Genomic DNA, 7,517 nt, shown 5'->3' with positions numbered 1-7,517 from the left:
CACAATTTTCATTTTCAGGCTGTAACTTCTGCAAACTTGTAAATAATTTTATCAAAATTAATCTTTGCACATTTATCCTCAATAGTCAATATAATAAGGTATGTCACTCTATCTTTGCTCATACTTCTTATTAATTTTAATTTTAAAAAATCATCTGAAGTAACATATAAGTAAATAGAAAAAGTTTTAAACAGAAGGATAAGTTTAGCAGAGACTCACAAAAATCTCATTTTACAAGAAGTTCTAGAAATTACAATGCCATCCATGTTTTCATGTCTTAGGGAATGAGTCTAGTAGCTTTCAAATGCTGACACAGTTGAAAATTTCTTAAAAAATTAGAAAATTCATCGTTTAAAAAATTGTAATATCTCTTTTATATGTATCAAAACCCTTACTAAACAATGAGTTCTGGGTTGCAAAAGAGGATTTATTTTTTGCACCTTTCTATAAGTCTTTGTTCACAGTTAAACAAAAACACAAGTGCAGTCATATGTTTTATTATTATTCGTCAAAACTTCCAAAATTTTTGTTCTACAAAAATTAGAGTTACAAACAACAGCAACCTCTCCCCGCACCAAATAATCCCATTAAAAATGGGCAAAAGACCCAAGTAGACATTTCTCAAAAGAAGACATACAAATGGCCAACAGGTATTTGAAAAAATGTTCAACATCACTAATCATGAGGGAAATCCAAATCAAAACTGCAATGAGACACCACCTCACCTCAGTTAGAATGGCTATTATAAAAAAAGACAAAAAATAACAAATACGGATGAGGATGCAGAGAAAAGGGAACTCTTATACACTGTGGGTAGAAATGTAAATTAGTGTAGCCACTATGGAAAATGGTATGGAGTTTTCTAAAAAACTAAAAATAGTACTACCATACAATCCAGCATTCGTGCTACTGGGTATTTAGCCAAAAGAAAGCAAATCCAAAAGAAAGTATATCAAAAGGATACCAGCACCCCATGTGTATTCTAGCACTATTTGCAAAAGCCAAGATATGGAATCAACGTAAGTGTTTATTGATGAATGAAGGGGTAAAAGAAAATGTGGTATATATATACAATGAAATGCTATTCAGCCATAAAAAGTAATGAAATCCTGTCATTTGCAGCCATGTAGATGGAACTGGAGGTCAACATACTAAGTGAAATAAGCCAGGCACAGAAAGACAAATATTTCATGTTCTCACTCATCTGTGGAAGCTAAAAAAGTTGATCTTATGGAGGTAGAGAGTAGAATGATGGTTACCAGAAGTTGGGAAGGGATGTTCAGGGGGAGTGAAGAAAGGTTGGTTAATGAGTACGAACATATAGTTAGATAGAAGGAATAAGTTCTAGTGTTCAATAGTTCTCTAGGGTGACTATAGTTAATACTAATTTATTGTATATTTTAAAATAGCTAGAAGAGAAGATGTGAAATAGTCCCAACATAAAGAAATGATACATTTTTGAGGTAATGAATATCTTAAATACCCTAACTTGATGATTACATATTGTATGCATGTATCAAAATATCACATGTACCCAATAAATATGTACAGTTATGTTTCAATAAAAATATCAGCATTCATGTCTGAATATTAGCAAATACTAACATTATTCTACCCATTGCTTTATATCGGGTGTCCAGTTCTTGGTGATAATGATCAAGACATTTATACATTGCTCTTTTGATTTTTGCTGGCAACATAAGACTAGCATCTTTTGTCATTTCTCTTGGCATTCACAGAATGATGGAGTTAAAGTAACTCAAATTCTGTTCCTTAACTTCTCTGATCACTGTAATATTATTGCTTATTTTGAATCTACTGTCTAGATGCAGGAGTATGTGGCACCATGGGGTTGGGCACGTGAAGTCAGCTTGAATGATTTTCAAACTGTCAGGAACTTATTCAAAACAAATGTGTGTGGCTGAGTTCGTGTGTATTGGGGTGTGACTGTATAACTGGGAGTTTGAATTAACTTCTAAGTAGAATGCAAGCTATAAAGGATAAGTAATAAAAAAAGTGCTAATTTGAAGCTTACATGCACATTATTAAAACTCAGTAGTAACAAAGCAATGGTTTAGAACTTAGACCCACAAAAGGTTTTTTTGGGAAAGAGTGCTTTATCACTGACATTGTTTGGAATTGCCGGCACATGGTGATAATAAAAAGCAGACTGACTTCTAGTTGGCTTTATTATTGTTTTTAAATTCTCTACAGATTTCTTTATTGCCTTCCGCCAGGCAGACTGCTTTCCTTGCCCAGCCTTTGGTACACCACTGCATCCAGCTATTGTGGTGGTGGGAGCAGAGGATGCCACATAATACAGAGAAAGGCTTCATGGGCTCATTCTGAGTTTCAGAGGCTGTACTCAGAGAAGAGGGCATCAGGTACCAGCTCCATGTGGTGACTATTACATTTTCCTTTTCAGCTGCTTAGCATTAAACACACGCGTGCACACACACACACACACACTATACACTTCATCCCATATGTCCCAAGATGCTCCTATTCAACATGACCTGATAACCACAAATGCAATGAGCTACAGTGCAAAGTCACACCAACTACTGAATCCAAGGTTATACCACAGAGCCATTTTCTTCTAAACCCAGATAGCTGGGTAGTCTTCATTCTTTTTTAGTTATATTGAGATCCCATCTGATATTCATCAGGCTATGGATTACTTAGTAAATGAAACCACTAATAACACACCCTATCCTCAAAATCTATGCCAACAGAATATCCCCAGTCTTAATGATATTCCTTAGCTAGTCTCTGTGTATAACTTCTTTCTTCTCTGCATTGATTCTGCATAACCCCATCCAGTCCATGAAGAGTTCAAATGCTGGCCATACAGTGGGCATTGTTGAACAGAGGGAGCCCAGTGGGCTGGATTGTTAGTTTCTTCTGGTTGGTGGGAATGGGGGTGCAATTGGGAACATTTCAGAGAGGCTAGAAGGCTTTCCCCAGTTCCTCTGACTCCTCCCATGGTATCTCAGTTTCCATCTCTAGGATTTTACTCTTTCCTGATCATGCTGTATCTACATATGAAACCTAGTTTATACATGCAAGTGGAGGTGTAATTCAATACCTTAAAACATCAATTTCTAAATTTGGTTTTTCGTTATTTCAGGCTAGTAGCTAGTGGGATCATATTAAGACTTTGACTTTGATTTTATGCCTATAGGAGAGACTTACAGGACTAAGTTTTCTGTTCTCTTATGTTAGATTACCCTGATACACTCAAAACAACCATCTAACCTGTGGTCTCAGCTTGTCTCCTCTCTTTCAAATTGCTTATGGTGCCAGCTACTGGGTCCCCCAATACCTTTTTCCCAGTTTCTAGTTGACCACAAGAAATTCATTTATTGCTGTTTTGCTACTTTTTAGCAAGCATTGCTAATTTCATATCTCCAAATATAGAGTAGATTACTGCCTTCCTTCACTTCCACCTCAATAAAATGACCCATTACATTTTTCTTGAAGGTCTAGAATTCACAGCATACTCTCTAGAAACAATTCATAAATGATTTATTTTTCTTCTTATTTGAAAACATTAGATACTGACTCTAGTTGGTTTTGGCAAAAAATAATGAGGGGAGGACATTTGTTGAAAAAAATATAGGCTAGGCACGGTGGCTTACACCTGTAATCCCAGCACTTTGAGATGCCAAGGCAGGAGGATCACTTGAGGCCAGGAGTTTGAGACCAGCCTGGGTAACATAGCAAGACCCTGTCTCTACAAGAATAAAAATAAAAAAATTATCCAGGTATGGCGGTGTGCACCTGTAGTTCCAGCTATGTGCTACTTGGGAGGCTGAGGCAGGAGTATCACTTGAGCCCAGGAGTTTGAGGTTATAGTGAGCTGTGATTACACCATTGCACTCCACCCTGTGTGACAAAGCAAGATGCTATCTCTAAAAAAAGGAATACTAGGGCATCTATAGAGGGCAAATTATTGAATAAGCAACTAACCCGTGGGAAGGACAGAAACCAGGGCCATGCTAAAGGACTTAGTAGTGGGAGTTTGTGACCCTTCTGTCTGGAACCGTGCTAGTAATGTGAATCAGCCTCAATGAAAATCAGGTTTAGTGTTTCTTAGGGTAGAATTTGAAGATGGCCCAGTTTAGAACTGGCGTCTGACTATGGCCAGGGCAGGATTATGCAGTAGAGAAAGGGTCTGCTGGGGGATGGAGGTAGTGGTGCAGCCTGTGTATCAGAGGTTGTACCAAGAGAAGGGGCAGTTCTTGTGAGACAGGCAGCCTCCCCAACAAGTATCCACTTCAGTTTGGGGGATGAAGGTTATTTCCTCTGCTTCCTTCAATACCTTTTGTCCTGCAATGTTTACCACTGTCTGTACACACTAGGACGCACTAGATAGCGTCGACTGACTGATTAAAACATTCATTATCTAAAAATAGGAGATTATTAGACTAGGTTCAAGACCAACATGGCTTTTGGATAGGAAGATACTGGTGATTTGGTAAGGGAGAAAAGAAAACAAGGAGTTGATTCTAAAATCCAGAAGTGATAATTAAAAACAAAAAAAAATTATCAATTTGTGTGACTCTGAAGCTTTTCCTGGCATCCTTAGCTCCAAAAGAGCCCTCTGCTCTCTGAAGTTACACTCTTCTCATCCATATTGCTTATTTGACTCTGAGCATGGTTATCTGCCGTGCCGTGTACATTCCTACATAGAAGTTCCATCTCCCAAACCACACTACAGGATCCCCAAGGACAGAATCCATGTCTTACATTTTATTTTTTTGAGATTCTCAATATATTTTAGTATCAGGGCAGTTTTTATTCCCTGGCCTCTTGATTCTCCATTTGTACATGTTTATTTTCACAGGTGAGTTTTAGACTCTCTTTATCATATTAGCATATTCTTACAGTTTTCGTATCTCCAGTACCAAGCTGTTATCCCCTCATACACTTAACAGGTAATTAATGTACTTTGCTGAGGACAATATGATAAGCCATACAGAGGGGTTTGTCATGGACATAAATGGGAGAATTAAGTTTTTCTATTCACACCTTTTTAATTTAAAAAATGTTAACTTGGCATAGCAATGACTGTGTAAAATTGATATTCCATTTAGGACAAGATTTAAATCATCACACAGGTAGAATTTGTTCTGTTTTTTATTCACCATTAATAAACACCAATTTCTAGTTTCCTTCCCTTCCTTCCTTCCTTCCCTTCTCTCTCTCTTTCTATCTCTTTCTGTCCCCTTCCTTCCTTCCTTTCTTTCTCTCTTTCTTTCTTTCCTTCCTTCTTTCTTTCTCTCTCTTTCTTTCTTTCTTTCTTCTTTTTCTCTCTCTCTTTTCTTTCTTCCTTTTCCCTTCCATTTTCCCTTTCCTTTCCTCTCTCAGAGTATTTCTCTGTTGCCCAGGCTGGAGTGGTGCAGTGGTGCAATCTCGGCTCACTGCAACCTCCCCCTCCTGGGTTCCAGCAATTTTCTTGCCTCAGGCTCCCAAGTAGCTGGGACTATTGTGCCACCATGCCCAGCTAATTTTTGTATTTTTAGTAGAGACGGGGTTTCATCATGTTCATCAGGCTAGTCTCAAACTCCTGTCCTCAAGTGATCAGCCTGCCTCATCCTCCCAAAATGTAGGGATTACAGGCATAAGCCACCATGCCCAGCCAATTTCTGGTTTTCTTTCAAGCTCATGCAGATAACACAATTCTAACTCAAAATGAGATAATGTCTATAAGAGATCTAGCAAGCTCCTTTGTACGGAGTAGGTACTCAGTAAATACCAACTAAAATATAGTGATTATAAAAATAACTCACCTTAAATCATTTTTAGGCTAACCCTTTCACTTAAGGTCCTTTGGAGGTCTTTAACATCTTGATTCCTGAGATCCTTTATAAGAAACTTTTATTTAGCCTAGTGGGTCTCAAAGGCTTGAGGCAGGGCTTGGCCAGTAACCAGAACCCTCCTGGAGGTATTTTTTCTGATTCCTTTTCCCACATTTTCCTTTCACTCTTTTGAGAATCAACAGGAATTGTGTTCTCTCTCAGGTTCTCCATGGTGGAAAAATATATTGAGATCACTTAGCTTTGTCTTTTCTTTCTTTCTTTTTCTAAATGAGAAACACTTAAAACTATATGATTTACCTGAGGAAAGGCTGTCTTTTTTTTTTTTTTTTCCTCTTTCCTGCTCTCAGATAAAAGCAGAACTGGAGAGAAAAATTATGTTGCAGGCAAAGTAGTCAAAATAGTTCCAGAGTTGTGTTGCTAACCCAGCTTAAAGTTTCTCTTTGCCCCAGACTTTTTTTTCTTGAGACTTGCTCTTCTTAGAATAGCACTGGCAGACGTAGAGCAGTTTACAGCCTGCCTTTTTATAAAACAGCCCATTTTCAAGAAGAAGAATAAGGAAGGAAGGGTCTAAAGGCAGTGTCTGGGTTCAGATCGCACATTCCTACTTCCTAGCTGTATGGTCTCTCTCGGCCTCAGTTTTCCATCTGTAAATGGAGATAATACTAGCTTCTATTTTATAGGGTTATTAAGAATTTAAAAAGCACTTGGCACATAATAAATACTCAATATATATTAATTCACATTATTTTATTTTTATTTGAGACAGGGTCCCGCTCTGTCACCTAGGCCAGCAGAGTGTGGCACGATCATAGTTCACTGCAGCCTTGAACTCCTGGGCTCAAGCAATCCCCCCACCTCAGCCTTCCTAGTAGCTGGAATCACAGGCATGAGCAATCATGCTCAGCTAATTAATTAATTTTTTTGTTTTTTTAGAGACAGGGTCTCACTATGTTGCCCAGGCTAGTCTCAACTCAAACTCCTGGGCTCAAGCGATCTTCCCATCTCTGCCTCCCAAAATGCTGGGATTACAGGCATAAGCCAACACACCTGGCTGCTCTCATTATTTTTAATGGACATATAATTATTGAAAACTTGCTATGTGCCAGCCGCTGTGTGTGTGTGTATGTGTGTGTGTGTGTGTGTGTGTGTGTGTGCACATAGTATATGTACAGATACCCACATACTATGTAATATTTATTTATTGTGGGTCTGCCCTAATCTTCATGGAGGAAGGTTCTTAGCCTGTTTTACTCACTGCTGTATTCTTGTACCTGGAACAATGCCTGAGACATAGGAGGCATCCCAAAATATTATTATATTATATATATATATGTGCATATACACACATTTATATTCACACGCATACAATTATATATACACACATATATCTATATATACACCCATATGATTACACACATACACACACATAATTAAAAATGTATTTTCTTGCCAGAAATCTTGATACTAAACTAGGAGTCCAATTAGCTAGCCAAGAGCAGATTATGAGAGATTTGGTTAGCACAATCCAATTTCAGGAAATATCTTAGTATATAAATCTTGAGGTTTCAAGAAGGTAGAGAAGAGGTTAACACAGCAACTCTGACGGAATCGAAGAGGAGGGAGTGGGAAGTTGTTTCCAGTGAGGAGGTGATGCTGAGGGAGGAAAAGAGACAGGGGAAGCTGCCAGGCCAG

The 7,517-nt window shown here is 38.1% G+C and overlaps 1 non-coding gene across 1 annotated transcript; it reads right to left on the bottom strand.

The window, feature by feature from the left end:
- Positions 1-363: 363 nt before the first annotated feature.
- Positions 364-485, bottom strand: LOC112131419 (small nucleolar RNA SNORA40). Its single transcript, XR_002913496.1, has one exon. It is a non-coding gene; the product is annotated as a small nucleolar RNA SNORA40 (small nucleolar RNA).
- Positions 486-7,517: the final 7,032 nt, after the last annotated feature.

This window comes from Pongo abelii, chromosome 1 (assembly GCF_028885655.2).
Source record: "Pongo abelii isolate AG06213 chromosome 1, NHGRI_mPonAbe1-v2.0_pri, whole genome shotgun sequence".
NCBI lineage: Eukaryota > Metazoa > Chordata > Mammalia > Primates > Hominidae > Pongo > Pongo abelii.
This window is presented reverse-complemented; position numbering and strand designations above follow the sequence as displayed.